Consider the following 16871-nt stretch of genomic DNA (forward strand, 5'->3'; position numbering starts at 1 on the left):
GGTGTCCTGCTGAAACCCAATCTGGTCACACTTCGCTGCCAACATGAGTGATTACATTAGCCTTTTTGTATGTACTTTTGTCCACAAAACCACCACTGTAAAAGCCCTCGCATTAGGAACAAGCTGTAAATAATTGGCTGCCTGAGCATGGAACCTCCTGCGATTTCTCCTCCGACCCTGAGTGACAAGCCCAAGCAAAGCGTGGCAGAGGCGCATTAGGTCATCCAAGCTTGGCGGCCACAGCGTCTGTTTCAAATGACAACTCCAGGTGACTTCATATGCACCAGCCCAAATTCCATCTCGGCTCCCGACTCCTGGACGTGGTCGGCCCTCTATGATGTGTGCAAGCCAGTTTTCCCTCCCTTGCCTCTTGGAGCTGTCCTCAAATTTTACAGCTATTTCAGGAATTATCCACCCTCATCCCATAAAGAGAGAGGGGAGGACAGAGTCGGAGGAACTGCTTGCAGGGGGCTCCTTCTGGCATGGGCCTTGTCTGGCAGGCAGTGTGCATGTAACCCACCTCCAGGCCGAGCATGTCACTCCCTCTGAGTGTGTCCCAGAGGATAGAATGAACCAGAGGACTTCAATGGGGGAAGCTCAGTGACCTCTGATGGCACCAAGGAGTCTTGGACCACGCCTGCAACAGCAGACAGGCCAATGACCCTCCAGGGAAATTTCCGATTCACTTTCAGGATGGAACAACCAAATCCTCCCTGGAGCTCATCACAGCTGTCTTTTAATCATCTGCCAGATCAATAAACTTCTTCTTGAGACTGGATTCTTCCAGCCAGCGTCTGGTATAGATTCTCTGCACGGTAATACGCAAGTTGGCTGAAACCACCCAGACGGACGGCAGGCTTTCCAGCCTGGCTGCCTGAGGCACATGACAAGCTCTTGACTTAGCCCTGACCCAGAGTTGGCACCTCCAGCATGCCCTCACCTGAGACATTGTAGATACTATTGCAGAGGGGTGGAAGGAGGGCCAGAGGTATACAGGCAACCTTCCAGGCAAAGGAATGACCACAGGAATTATGATGAAACCCAGCCACCTTTTGGCAATCCACAGTGGTGGCCACAATTCTCTCTCTATGTTCCCTGTTCCCAGAAATACTTGCTGCATTAAGGTGCAGTAGTAAGGGTCAGAACAATAGTACAGTGGGTAGGGTGTTTGTCTTGCATGTGGCTGACCTGGATTCAATTCTTGACACTCTGTTTTGTTCCTCAAGCCTTCCAGGAGTGATCCCTGAGAGCAGTCAGCAGTCAGCTGGTGTAGTCCAAAAAACAAATTAAAAAAATGAAGATGGAGTAGATGTTGCAGCAAATCTGACCATCATATATAAGACTTTCTGATGGCCTCTTAAAGGGTTGATACTCAGCTGAGCCTTCAGCTGTGGAATCTGACCCCATCTGCTTGCCTTAGCTTTTCCTTCTATCAATAGCTAAAGACTTGGGGGTCTCTCACTGGTTCTGAGAACACTGCTGAAATTCTGTTGTCTTAAGAGCAACTTAGTTAATGCTCAGTTCCCATACTCAGGCATGCCAGGCTGGTTCTTCAGAGCTTCAAAATACTGCAGAAATAGGTGTGCTCCCTGGGAATCCAAAATCCAAATAGCACAAACCTTAGCACCAGTGACACAAAGAAGGTCAAAATACTGTGACAGTGCCCTGTCATTTTTTTCAAATCTGTTCTTTCTATAACTCCTGAAGTGCTCCTGTCTTGCTAATTTCCCAAGGATGTTTTTATGCTTCTCCTGGGCATCACTCACCATCTCTGGCCCTCTCAGATCACCCACTGACAAACTCTAAAGCCTGAAAGAGAGATTGGAGAGATAGTACAGCAGCCAACTAGGGTTCATATGGTTCCCTGAGCCCACCAAGAGTGATCCTTGAGCATAGAGCCACGTGTAAGTCCTGAGAAGCAACAAGTGTGGCCCCCAAATCAAACAAATTAAAACAAAATATTTTTTAAATACCCAAGAGATGGGAACAGAAGATAGGTCTGAGAAGGCAGGATAAAAACAGTGCACAGAACACTTCATGCTGATTGTTGCCTTGAGAGTAAAAGTTTGAAGCCTAAAGTCTCAGTAGGGAAAGGCATTCAGAGCTCATTTCTCCCCTGGCAATTTCTCAGCACGTGCAAAGTGAGTTCCTGAAGGCACTAGGAAGAAGTGGGCAAAGGGCTGGGTCTGAAACTGGCATCCAGAAGGTCTTATTTTTTCAGAAATGCACATCAAGCACTTGGGGATGAAATGATGGGATGTCCGTAAAATTACTTCAGCAAAATAAAAATAGATGAGGTGAGTCTGGAAAGATATTTACAAATTTCATGCTCGGCAATGAGCACAGAGAATGTGATCAATTCTCTTTATTCCTGTGTTTGAAAAATTCAATAACAACCAAAAAAAATTGTCCATTTGGACATTGGTGTTCATGGTTGAACTGAATCAAAGCCAGTCATTCAGCTTCTTGGCTCCCTGAGTTATGGAACCAGAAATGTACTTTCATAACTGTTTTCAGCAAATGATTAGGTCATGAAGAAAAATCCTAGATAAACCCTATGCTACCACACAATGCAAGTTGTTTGTGGATGAAATGGATGGTGGAGTCATCGGATATGGTGACTAATGTCACCGTCTGTCTAACAAGGACCTGACTGAACCCGGAGTTCCTTGGCTTTATCCACTAATTGCCACATCCCCCCTATAACTCCAACCACATTGAGGTGGAGTTTCTTCATTGCATCTTGGTGTGGAACTCTTGCTCCATAGAAAGATGTGAACTTGTCCCGGGGAAGTGTAGATATGGGGCTTCTTTGGGGATTCCATTCAGTGGGGTAATTGCTAAGAAGGAAGACCTGGTGAGAAAGCTGGACTGGATATGGCAGAATAATCTAGATGCTTCTGCATTCAGCTGTTAATCCCAGGGCCATGCAACTAACTGTAAAAATATTTTATTTTATTTTTTTACTTGGGCTGGAGCGATAGCACAGCGGTAGGGCGTTTGCCTTGCATGCAGCCAACATGGCCGACCCACGTTCGATTCCTCCGCCCCTCTCGGAGAGCCCGGCAAGTTACCGAGAGTATTTCGCCTGCACGGCAGAGCCTGGCAAGCTCCCCGTGACGTATTCAATATGCCAAACACAGTAACAACAAAGTCTCCAATGGAGACATTACTGGGCCCGCTTGAGCAAATCGATGAACAACGGGAGGGCCTTTACTTTTACTTTTATTTTTTTACTTGTATTTTTCTTATTAATTTTATTGAAGCACCGTGAGATAGTTATAAGCTTTCATTTTTGGGTTACAATCACACAATGATCAAACACACATCCCTCCACCAGTGCACATTCCCCACCACCAATATCCCCTGTATAACCCCCCTTTCCCACCCTTTCTCTGCCTCCATGGCAGATATGATTCCCCATAATCTCTCTCTACTTTTAGGCATTATGGTTTGCAATACAGACCCTGAGAGGTTATCATGGCTTGCTCCTTTATCTACTTTCTGCACACATCTCCCATTCCGACCCATTCCTCCAGCCATCTTTTCCTTAGTGATCCCTTCTCTTTTCCAGCTGCCTTCTCCCCTTTGCTCATGAGGCAGGCTTCCAGCTATGGAGCAATCTATCTGTCCCATGTATCTATTGTCCTTAGGAGTCAGCCTTATGTTATGTTGTTTTATAGTCCACAACTGTCTCTCTCTTTCTGACTCATTTCACTTAGCATGATACTTTCCATGTCTATCCATTTATAAGCAAAGTTCATGACTTCATCTTTCCTGACAGTTGCATAGTGTTCCATTGTGTAGATATACCAAAGTTTCTTTAACCAGTCTTCTGTTTTAGGGCACTTGGATTGTTTCCAGATTTTGGCTATTGTGAACAGTGCTGCAATGAACATATAGGTACAGATGTCATTTCTACTGTGCTTTTTTTTGCATCCTCGGGATACATCCCCAGAAGTAGTATTGCGGGGGAAATAATAAAACTCAGAGCAGAGATTAACGAGATGGAAACCCAAAAAACAATTCGAAAGAACAACCAACTCTTTAACTTGACTCGGAACCATAAATATTTGATGGAAGCAGGGATAGTGACACACCTTTTAGGTAACCTCTTTGTTCAGGAGACAGCAGCTGGGGTTGGGTCATGTCTGAATGTAGCATTCTGCCATGGATGAGAACTGGGGCTTCCTAGCCACTGAGGACGCCTGGCATTGCTGCTCTGGGTAGTTTGAAATGGTGCCTCATGGGGTAGGGGTATGTGGGCACATGCTTTGTATATGTTAAGTCTCAGTACCAAGTGGACTTGTGAGCCCTGCAACAATGAGGACAACTACATAAAAAGAGCCTGCCCATATTGGGTCAAAACCTACAGCCAACCAACAGACTACTAACACCCGTCTCCTGAATATTTGTGTATTTCAGAGGATTATAGTCTATCCCACTGTTTACCCCACAGAAAAACCTTACACATCTTTCTGAAAGTCATCTGAAGGGGTAACCCTTTGCCTGGTGATGAGGGGAGGCAGCATCCTTCTCTCCATTCCAGACACGCGGGCTGTTAATTGAACTTGAACCTTTTCTCACCTCTCCTCCTCTTGCCTCAGCCTATCGCAGGCTACTTATAACTTGATGCCTGACTGAGATCAGCGTGTTGGCCCAACTCCCCCATTTACTTGAGACACTTTCATTTTATTAGCACTACAACTTAACTCTCCTCCCTCCAGTGAAATGGTATTCCAACCCTGTGGGGAGATTGTCTGGAGCACAGAGCAGGGATCATGCCATATTTGCTGGACTGCCTGGGACACATAGACCACCCCCTGGTTCCCACAGGCCAGGGTGGCACCTCTGTGCCTTCTGCATTCTTCATACCTTTTCAGATCCTTGCCCTACCCTGAAGTGAGGTCTATGCTTGTCTTATCTTCTTTTTTGTTGTTATTTTATTTGGTTGGTTTGAGGCCACACTCACCAGTTCTTAGAAGTTGTTCTTCCTCCATACTCAGAAGTGACTCCCTCTAGGTTCTTGTGGGAACATCTGGAATGTGGCAGATTATAACTAGAGTCAGCCACATACATGGCAGGCACTCTAACCCTGGTACTATTTCTCTGGCCCTGAATCTTATCATCTTGAAAGGTTCAGGATAAAAGGGATTTTTGCAGATGAAACGTCTCCATAGCCACAAAAAAGCTCACAGGGATGCAGTGATTCAGTGACTTTGGTCCTTAGAGACCATTCACTAAAATGATTGCCCCAGAGTATTACAAACGTGGCTTTCTCTGACTTTCTGTCATGGGAGGTGACACACATTGGCATTCCTTTTCGTGAGAGGCCTTTCTGACTGTCCTCTTCAGAGTTGTCTATTTGGAATCCAGTGTACTCGTTGACCTCAGTGGAAACCCCGTGGGCTGAGGGAGGGCAAGTACCCCGCATGCACCCATGTCGTCGTCGTCAGGTCAAAGTACAGGGTGGAGCAAATAGCTCAGCTAGAAGAGATGCGGGCAAGGCACCATTTATTGTCTGAAATTCTGGAGATGCACTCTTAGCTTTCGTGAAATCGCCTTGCTTTTTTATTACCATTTCCTTTTGTACTTAAAGTTGCCGCCAGACCTAAAAACTTGAAACCTAAATATTTCTATTTAAAAGGCCTTTTGTTTATGATTTCTAGACCTCTGGAATGCCAGACCAATGGTGCCTAAGGTGTTCTCCAGCGGGTGCTGATCAGGGTCCCCAGAGTAAAGGATGGGAGATGAGAGAGAGAAAAAGAGAGAGAGAGAAAGAGAGAGAGAGAGAGAGAAAGAGAAAGAGAGAGTGACAGACACACGCAGAGAGAGATAGGCAGTGACAGATACAGAAAAAAAGACAAAGAGACAGAGACAGACAGACCAGCACACAAACATAAAGAGAGACAGACAGAGACACACACAGAAAGAGAGACAGACAGGCAGGGACAGACAGACAGACACAGATACACACACCGAAAATGGGGTAGTTGCACTTTAAACATTATCTGAGAAGAGTCTCTGAGACATACACACACGCATGTGAACGCAAAAAGCTCATATGGAAAACGGAATACTATAGTCCATGACCAATTTCCTGTGGCTTCCTTTGTGTTCTCTTCACCACTCTCTCTACCATGAGCAACATTGGAGATCCATTGTTTTTAAAGGAGTCCTTCCATCTGAGACAAGGGTACAATGCTTCAGTTGCTTTCCTAGTTTTCTAGACAATATCCCCCTTTTTAGGAGAAGGCGGGTGGGGGGGCACTCAGTTTTTTCTATGACTTAGAAAAAACTAGGGTCCTTCCTTAGTAGCCTCAGAAGAACTTTGGGTCAATAAAGATTTCAGTTGACATAAAGGGACAAAATAAAATGAAAAGTTCTCTGTTTCTAGGCAAGTCAATGGGAGGAGATTCTGCCTCAAATTCACCTGTACAAGGGGAGCAGTTTTTTTTTATCTTGGAGAAATTTTAATGATGCCAGTCGCCTTACACCACATCTTCACAGGCCCTTGAGAAATTTGAGAGATTTAAATTCCACACGACTCCATTTTCTAGTGATGTGGTCTCAGCTATAGGATATTGTGTTTCAGTAACATGATTTGTTTGAGAAAGATGATTCCTGGGTTTTCCTCCTGGGAACTTCCTGCTGAGAGTCTCCTCCCTCTGAACCTCCCCTGCTGTACTTAACACACCTTATTTTGTCATATTGTTATTGGCAATGAGCATATTATGTCCCCTACACTATTAAGTTTTTGAGAATAAGGTTCACATCAAACAGTTTCTTCTAAGAGCACAAGTCTTATTTTGCCTAAAAATGCCTCATGAAAGAGGAAGCAAACAATTGTGATGTTAAGTCTAAGAGTTTTACATTTCCCTATTTTACAAAAATCATTTCTGTGTGTCATCGGGAGTTTTGACAGCTATCTGTAGTACTTCTTTGTTTTTAAAACAGCTTCATCCAACATAAGGAGAGATACAGAAATGGAAAACATTAGGAGTTTCTACAATCAGTATTTCAATATCTTCACTGAAATGATCGATGAGAAAAGCAGAAGAGAAAAGTGGTTTTGGAACAGTTGAACTACCAGTAACGAGGGAAGCAGACTTCATACTTTATGCTTATAAAAAATGATGACATGTACAAGAAGGCTGAGAACAGATCTGCTCACAATAACCTCAGATTGGCAATGTCCACCACCAGCACAAAATGGACAAAATACATCGGGATGTAGTTTCACAACAGAATTCTGTTCAAGGCAGCTGAAAAAAGACCCTTATGGATACAAAAACTATATGAATGGACCACAATGCCCAGTAACAGATAGGAAATGAGTGTATACTGTGTGATGAATTTTCCAGAGATTTCCAGAAGAGTCAAATATATGTTTGGTGATAGATATCAGGGAAGTTGTTTCCTTTGTGAGGACAGGTCTAATGGAAGAAGGGCTTGACAGTCTCCTGGGATTGGAAATGTTCTATGTTTCAATCTGGGTGACGCTTAGATATGTAAGCATGCACAGAGTCTACATTTAAGATTGATGCACTACATATAATAGCTTCAGTTATAGAAAAAAAATTATAGGAATTCAAAGCACTGTGATTTATTGAGTGCTTACTATGTGCCAGGCAAAGTGGTAAGCACATGTGTCTTTAAAAATATTACACTCTTATCTCTGTGAGAGAATCTGGCTTAAAACCTGCTTTTGCAGCATCTTGAACTCCCAAGTCTATGTCTGTGATCCTTGAAGAGCTAATCATTAGGCTTGGGACACTTGGCCTAGGAGTCAGCGAGTCCTTAGGCAGAGCAGGGAGACCTGTGGAAAGCAGCAGCTTGGCCCAAAGTGCTCAACAACAATACACTTCTGTTGCCATATTAGCAAAGCTGTTAAAACATTTCCCTAACTGTCGGTTGCGTCTAAGAAGCTTGCCAAGTCTCAGGGACAGTGTTCTGATTGTTGAAGGAAAGAACTCATGAGAGGAACAGTGAATGGAGTTTTCAATAAGTCAAGGAGGGAAAAATAGAAAACACATTATTTGTGGTATTTCTTCATTTTTGAAGTGCATTCTGACTGGTACTCTACTGGAGAAAGAAAATTCAAAATGAGATTTCAAAGCACATTTCCTCTTCACCTGACCTAATTATTTTTGTTCATGAGAGGCACGAGGTTTATAACCCTGCTGAGTTATTAACATTTAATAAATGGACATTTTCTATCTTGGAATTTTATTAATGAGGGTTCACATTTTCTTATAAAACAAGAGAAGAGAGAAGACTCTCGTGCCTGGATTATGGTCGGTGTGCATCTTATCCTTCTCCTTGATTTGCCCTCAGATTCTGACTCACTCCTTATCTCTGTGGCCACCATTTTGGCTGGTGAAGGGTGCTGCTATTTTCACTAAGGTAATTTTGAGACCATTACAATATAGTTCCTTATAAAATAAACAACAGGTCTACTTAGTTAAGCAGATTCTGTAGAAATTCCTTTGTCTTCCTAAGAAACTCCTGGGATTGGACTCTTTTCGCTGGAGACGAGACAATGTGGTTACAGAGCACTGAACCACTTACCCACAGTGTTACCTAGGGCAAGTCACTCCTCAACTTACCCCAGTTCTTTGACTTCAATGCCAAGCACCTATTTAGTCACTTTATTTACTTTACTGGATAGAAATTGGGTTGGGAAATGGCTAAACTTCAAGCTCTATTATGTTCCAGCATTTGCCAAAAGTAGAATTTTAAAATTAGAGTCCTAATTAGGAATGAGAAAACTTAATAAAGATTACCCAAATCCTAATTCTCTGAATCCCGGATTGGTTCAGGCATGAACCCTGGGAGCATATAGTGACACACCTTCCAAATTCAGTCTGGCAACCATTTCTACCACAGTTTTCTTAATTATATTGGCCAATCTTCATATTTTTCCTTCCAGTCTCCAGGCAGCCCTCTTGGACTTAGACCTAAAGAGAAAGGAAAGAAGGAAGGAAGGAAGGAAGGAAGGAAGGAAGGAAGGAAGGAAGGAAGGAAGGGAGAAAGAGAGAAAGAAAGAGAGAGAAAGAGAAAGAAAAGGAAAGAAAGAAAGAAAGAGGGAGGGAGGGAGGGAGGGAGGGAGGGAGGAAGGAAGGAAGGAAGGAAGGAAGGAAGGAAGGAAGGAAGGAAGGAAGGAAGGAAAAAAATGAGCATTAATTTCTCTCTGGGTTAGGCTCTGTATCCTTGTATATTGAGACCAATACAAAATACTTTTAAAAAGTAAAATTAGGGGCTGGAGCAATAGCACAGTGGGTATGACGTTTGCCTTGCACGTGGTCAACCGGGTTCGATTCCTAGCATCCCATGTGGTCCCCTGAGCACCACCAGGGGTAATTCCTGAGTGCAGAATCAGGAGTAACCCCTGTGCATCGCCAGGTGTGACCCAAAAAGCAAAAAAAAAAATAAAATTAGTGCAATCTGTGTGAAACCCGGGCCTATGTGAAGCACTTTAGAACATGGCTCAGAAAGGATTTGAAATCAAGAATAAATGGCTCATCCTACTCGCTTTTGAACTTGTACTGGTTTTCTGCCCTTTTCTCTTCATCCAGTAGATGGCACTCCTGAGTGAGGCTTCCTGGCTAAGGGGTTAAGTGTCCCAGCTTTATTAAACCTGGGATTTACAGTCAAAAGCAGGTAGACTGTAGGAAATCTCTGCCTGATGTAGGGCAGGGGGTCACTAGGAGTCCCTGCCTTTTAGTGTACGTGAAGGCAGACAGGGAGATTATGAGAAATTCAGAGACACGTCAGTAAACGGGTTATTCCGAGAAAGAACATGTCTCAGTGGGGAAGGACTTTTGTTGATACTCATCTGAAAATTACAACATCAAGTTTATCTAGAACTTTTCATTCTCTCCTTGCTAACTAATCTTTTGTATCTAGGCCTTGCCTTCCTGCAGTGCCAGTTGGGTCTAATCTTTTTGTGAAGGACAATTTAGTATGCATGTGGGGCCTTTTCCAACATTCCAGCAAGCCAGGAGGTATATTGCCTTAGACTCACAAACTTGCTAGACAGGCTTGCGTGGTCTGAATTACATAGCAAGGCATCTCTTGGTTTCTCTCATTTCCATCATCTTTAGCCTCTGCCTTATATGGGGAAATGGTTTCAGAGAGCAGTTATCATCTATTTGCATCTTCACAACTGAACCCTGACTGACCACACTATGGGAGGCTTTTACCTTGTGGGTTTTGGTATGAGCATGGCCCTTGGGGGAAGCCAAGGAAACACTGAGAGAAGCAACTCTGATATGTGAAAATCTTACTCACCACCAGAGATATAGCGAAACTATCCATGTCCACCTCCCCTGGGGCCATTAAAAACTTTGCTTTGCAGAGCAGTAAAAAGTCTAAAACAATTTCTAGGATGACAGTGATACTTTTCATTTGTCCTGGACCAATCTGGATCAAAGTTTCTCAATTTAGCCTTATTGACACTTGGGGCTTGGAAAATTCTTTGTTGTGGGAGTAGGAGGACTTTTGTACTGTAAGATGCTCAGAAGCAACCAGAGCTTCTACCCCATATCTCAGCTCCAGTAATGACAACCCAATAAGTCTCGCAGCCTTTCCTAAAGACCTCTGAGAAGAAGCACAAGACCAGATTAATATCTAAGTAAACTGCTCACTGGTTGTTTTATACTTTCTATTTGTTTTTTGTTTGCTTGTTTTGGGGTTACACCTGGTGGTGCTCAGGGCTTACTTCTGGCTTTGTGCTCAGTGATCACCCCTGGCAGTGCCAGAGAATGAACTTGGGGTTGGCTGCTTGCGAGGCAAAGCACTTGGCCTGCTGCATTATCTCTGTTGTCCCTGCTTTACAATTTTGACCAGCTATAAGACTATGATTATTTTCTCACAGTGCTCAAGCCACTTTTTTTTTTAATGTGGAGCATACTCTACAATGCTCAGGGATTACTCCTAACTCTGCTCTCTGCCAGTAACTCCTGGCAGTCCTTGGGGGGTCATATGGAACTAAACCCAGTTCGGTCATGTACACAGCAAGTACTATACCCACTGTACTCTCTCTCAGGCCCCTACACACTCATGCTTTTTTGTTTTTGTTTTTGCTTTTTGGATCCCACCCAGTGATGCTCAGGGGTTACTCCCGGCTCTTCACTCAGGAATTACTCCTGGCGGAGTTCGGGGAACCGTATGGGATACTGGGAATCAAACCCGGGTGGACCGCGTGCAAGGCAAACACCCTACCCCCCTGTGCTATCGCTCCAGTCCCTGTTTTGATAATTCTATTTTTATTTATATGAGGGTGAGTGATTCATACCTGCCATTGTTCAGGAGTGAATGCTAGCAGTGCTCAGGAGACCATATTTAGTGCTAGGGATCAAATCAAGATCCTTAAGCCCTCTATTATCTATGTATCTCAAAGGATTCTGTTTTTCAAATGACAATGAGTTGGTGCTGGAAAGCACAGCCTAATCTGAATAAGGTGCTCGGTACCTATTATTGATGCACACATTTCACTGTGGATGCATTTAATGTGTGGGCTCATGCTGCAAGTAACGCATTGCTGTTTCCTTGTCTCTATCACCTGCTTTCTGGTTCTGCACTTGCCCTTTATTTCTCTCTTCATTAGTTTTCTTTCTGTTTCTCTCAAAGTAATTCAATTTTATATTAAAGATTGTCTCCCAAATATGGCCCATGGAACTATTGGGAAACCTACTCCCACTCCCCATCCCACTCCCAGTGTCCCAGACATGATGTGGCATAACTGGGGGGTGAGGGGGTGTAAGAAGGAGGGAAAATGACTCCGCTGTGTTTATACAAGTCAACTGGCTTAGGGAGTGGGGGGTTTAATTTAGTCAAACTCCAGGCTATTGTATAAACGTCTGTAGTTTAACAGCAAGTTGTTTTCAAATTCCATAATTGGGAGGAACCACGAAGAAAATCACATCCAAGAAGGTCATTTTGCAGAGAAAGAAGCAGGGCACTGTGGCTGAGGAGTTAGCTTAAATAACCATCAGACGTGCCTTGCATGTACTAGCTTCCCGGATTTCACCCCCTGTACCACACGGGCGCCTGGAGAACAGGGAGGGGGAGGGGGAGGGTCTGGTGCTCCCACTACCAGCACTGGTGGGTCCCTGTAGGATCACCATCTAGTCTGGCTGTCAGAGTGCCGAATATCAGACCTGCGTAGTAGTCATAACCTGGTAATGGGTCCCAAGACCAGGACCACTGTTGGGTGACAACTTCCCCAACTTCCCAGCTCCCCAGTAAAAAACAGACTTTGCTGTTTGTTACTCTGGGATAGGTCTTTTGCTGAAGGTTTGCAGAGAAAATCAGTGAAATTCAGAGGCCAGAATTCAATTGTCTTTACGCCCCTTCCCACCTAACAGCTTTATTCGTGGTCAGAGGGCACCCCCATAAGATTCATTCCAGTGGCGGGGACACCACTGCCGTAACACACTTGGCCTTACTCCCTCACTAACGCGGGCCCTGGGAAGGTGGGTTGGCTTATCTGCTCTGTGCAGTGGGAAGCACCACTGCACATGCTCCACTCTGCCCCTGTTATCTTGGGGGGACCACTGAGGAACATTAGTCTCAGATCCCCGAAGGCTCTACCCCTGCCCCCTTTCAGAGCCACAAGGCTGTGGGAGCCCACCGTTGAAATCTGGGGTTCAGAAGCTAGTTACAGCACACACTTGAGTAAGCCTGGTTGCTATGCTTTTTGAGTCGGTGGTACGCGCAGGAGCCCAGAGGCTGCTCCTTGGCATTTGGAGTTTACAGAACATTTGGTGGCCAGGCTTCTTGTGATGGTCAGGAGGTAACGTTGGCAGAGGAACTTCTGTTTCAGTGGTTTCTCCCTCCTCTGAATTATTTTTCTTTTAAAAATAAGTTTTTAAACATAAGCCCTAAATTGTGTGCCAAGCCACAGACTTCAATTTACCATTTTGGGGGATGTGCTTTTCATTTATTTTTTACCTTGTATTCTGTCGCATGCCCCAAGGAACAGAATGCCAGAATGCTGTTTTACTTGACCGAAGAGAAGCAAACACTTTAAAATCTTACTTTTTTGGATCCAGTGACTGACTTTCTTTCCAATCATCATCTTAATTTCAAGACAATGCTGTCCTTCCGAAGATATTTTGAAAAGCTCTCCTAAGTTCCAGAAGTTTTTTTTTTAAATTTTTTATTAGTGAGACATCATGAGGTACAGTTGCAGACTTACAAATTTTTGTGCTTGGGTTTCAATTATACAATGATCAAATACCCATCCCTCCACCAGTGCCCATTTCCCACCACCATAGATCCCAGTATCCCTCCCACCCCCCACCACCCCCAGCTCACCCTGCCTCTGTGGCAGCGCATTCCCTTTTGTTCTCTCTCTCATATTGGGTGTAGTTCCACAAGTTTTTAAATAAATGTGTAAGAAACAATGCTATTTGCAATATCATATAAAATAAATAAAACTCTACATTTCCTTGATCACTTTTTTTTCTCTGCAAATCAAACCTTAAATTTTTTTTTTCAGATTTTAAAAGAATCACTTTTGGGTGGGAAAAATAGGAAAGAAATTAAGGGTGTGTCTTGGGATTTGGTTGTTCCCTCCTGGATCCCTGGCATTGCATGTGGTCCATCAAGCATAGCCAGGAGTAGCCTGGTGTCAGCACCAAAACCCAATAAAAATACATTTAATCTAAAATTTAAAATAACTCTTGAGTCTGTTACACCAAAAGATGAGGCCGTCTCTGAAAGCAAATAATCAAGTTTCTATTTAACATGACTGTTCTGAGGAAGCCTCATTTGTATGTGTGGGTTTGGGGATTTTTAATGTTAAGTACCATTATCATTTTCAGAAGAGCTTCATTGATTCACTGACTAGAATCATAGCATCAGAAGGGGTTTTATTTGTGATACATTTCTGGTTCTGATCAGAAAATTCAGCAGAGAGGAAGAATGATGAGGGAATCAAGCAGAAAGAAAATCACTTGGAAGCTAATGGAATTAAGTAAACAAGGAAGCATCCCAGGATATTGAACTCAATGCTTTGGGACATTTTTGACACTTGGTGCATTGCACTGCATTCATCAGGAAGGAGAAGGCAAGAAAGGAAATGGTGATAAGTAAATTAGGGACCATTTGACATTTGATGACTGACTGTGAATCATTATTTGTTGTGGACACTGAACTACATCCCAACAGCTGGTGCCCAGAATCACAGGGAAAATAGGAGCAGTCGCCCTGGCTGGTAGAGAAAACAGCCTCCAAATAAACTCACATGCAGAGAGACAGGTGAAGATAACATTACCACTCAAAGAAGCAGGATTTGGTGAGAGTTTTTCTGCACCAGCAGAGTCAGAGACATTCTGAGAGCTTGATAGTTACACTGAGAGGATAGGAGAAAAGCCCAATGGACCTGGCTATGTCAGCTCCCCAGTTTTTTTATTCAGAGCCTGGACTGGGGGATGACCTAGACTTGATTTTTTTTGGGGGGGGGAACATACCTGATGGGGCTCAGGGTATCATGTGGTGCTGGTGATGAACCTGGTCCCCTTACATGCAAAGCATGTACTTGACCCAGGGAATCATCTCTTTGGTCCCCCAGACTTGATTTTGAATCTGACGCTAACACTCAACCTCCATGTGACTTTGGAGGAGTTACTTACATGCTCATCATTGAAAGAGGTAGAACAATAGGGAATATTCAATGGATCCTGTGATAATAAAATGAAAGTTCCAGAAAGTGTTCCTGGCACATCCCAGCTGTTGAATAATTGTAACTTGGTTTTCCTGCCATAAATCTGAAAATCTGCTAACTTCCTAAGAAAAGCTCTCCAGCTCAGACTTTCCAAGATTCCTAAAACTGTTACATTTCAGTCATCCATCATCAATTAACTACACTACACAAATTTCACACCTCCCTGTGTGTATAAGCCATCCCATTTCATCCCCTCCCCCACTAAAGTTCTGGGGACAGTTCCACTCTCAAAATGACCCCTCCAACTCTCCTCCCTCCCCCATCACATTTTTCAAAACAGGATTTGAGTTATTTGGGGTTGTGGTTTATTAGTTCATTTTCTTTGGGTTATGTATGTTTTACATAGGAAAGAACATGCCAGTAATTGTTGCTCGCTCTGTGGCGTATATCACTTAGCATCATCATCTCAAGTCCTGTCCACAATGTTCCTGAAGTACCCAAGATCTTATTAGCACTGAGCTGTCCCAGAAAGATGAGAGTTCCTCCTAATACTCCAGTTATCACAAGTCACTTTTAAGTGTGCATTTCAACCATCTCCTTGTAGGATTAGGGCCAGAAAACAATGTAACTCCTTATGCTGCAGGCTCAAACACAAGCTAGAAATGACACAGTCACTTCACAGCACCTCAAACTTTCAACCCTCCTGCTGGTTAGCATGGAAGCTGGAGGCCATGAAGCTCATCTTGGCCTGCCTGAAGTCTGAAATCTTCTTCCACAATTCAAATAATTGCTTTTGCCTTTTGGTTATTAAAATATCACAAGGGGCCCTTCAGAGAGGGAAAATGCAGAGGTCACCAGGGTTGGGGAAACAGGGAGTGGAGAGCTGAGACATGAAAGTGCCTTATCAACATGTCTTGCCCAGACAGCCAAAAGATTTGTTTGAACCATGAAATAATATTTATCCTGCATGCCACTGACCCAGTTCAGCTGCCTTTGATCTAGTTTCCCAGTGGAGATTCTTCTTTTTCTTTTTTTTTTTTAATTTTAATTTATTCTGCCTAAAGGGTAACAAACATGTAATAAAGTTGGTGGTGAATTTAGAAGGAATTCAGGACATTAAATATGCTCAGGGGACTTGGGTCCCAGGTACCCCTCTGTGGGATCCTGCATTGGCACAAAAATATACTGTGCTTCTGGGGGTCTTCTAGCTTCCTCATGTGCCAAGATCATCATGTCTGAAGCCCAAGGCAATCTAGTGAAACCCAGATTGAGTGCATATAATTAAAAAAAAAACTTTCCCCATTCATTTTATTTACCCAAACAGACTTAGAGTCTATGATCATTTTCATATGAACAGTATGAAAAATACTAATAACCATGTATTATTAGAATATAGTTCACAAAAATAGAAACACGATATCACTTTACCCTTGTTGATATGGAATCTGAAGCACATTGTGTATTCTACTCCCACTGCATGTTGCATTGGTAAGTGACTCCTGCCTGGAATTGGTCAGTTGTTTATGAGTAAATTGACTCAGAAATGAACATTTCCTCTTACCTGACAACCCTCAGCTGGCACTTTTTAGACATAATTCAAACAGGTTGGGCATACGGGATCATGATGGGTCTGTGTTCTCAGGTCTTTTCTGAAACATTTCTTACCTCCAGTAGGTGTTTTTGTTTTTTTTTTTTTAGTTTCCTAAATGCATTGCTGACTTTTTCAGACATGGGAGAGTGGAGTAGATAGGAGTCGCAGTAAATGAGATTACTCTGCCCGTGACCATCGCACAGCCAGCTAGTCTGTCCTGCTCCATTTATCTCAAGAACCAAAAGCCCAGTGGGATCAAGAGAAGCATAAGGAATTCTCTTTCGAAGCACACCAGATATAATCGCTTGAAAGGCAAAGGTCTCCAGAAACACCACTGCCTGTTCCTTGGGCAGGCACAGATAACATTAAAACATTTGTAGGAAGTTGTTGAGGTCAAAGTGTAGAAGTCAGGCTGATGTGGGTCCAGCTTCTGTGTCCTTGGGGCTATCCTCAGAGTAGTCTCCACCTTCCCACAACTCTCCTGCTCACTGGCCTGAGTGCATAGCGCAATCTCCCAGCTCTCAGTGCCAGAATAGAGGTCTTGAAGCCAGAATTCTAGGAACTCCTACAGGCTCAGTGTGGTTTTGACAAAATAATTTTAATGCT

The sequence above is a fragment of the Sorex fumeus genome, unplaced genomic scaffold, assembly GCF_029834395.1.
Source record: "Sorex fumeus unplaced genomic scaffold, SorFum_2.1 ptg000007l, whole genome shotgun sequence".
Lineage (NCBI taxonomy): Eukaryota > Metazoa > Chordata > Mammalia > Eulipotyphla > Soricidae > Sorex > Sorex fumeus.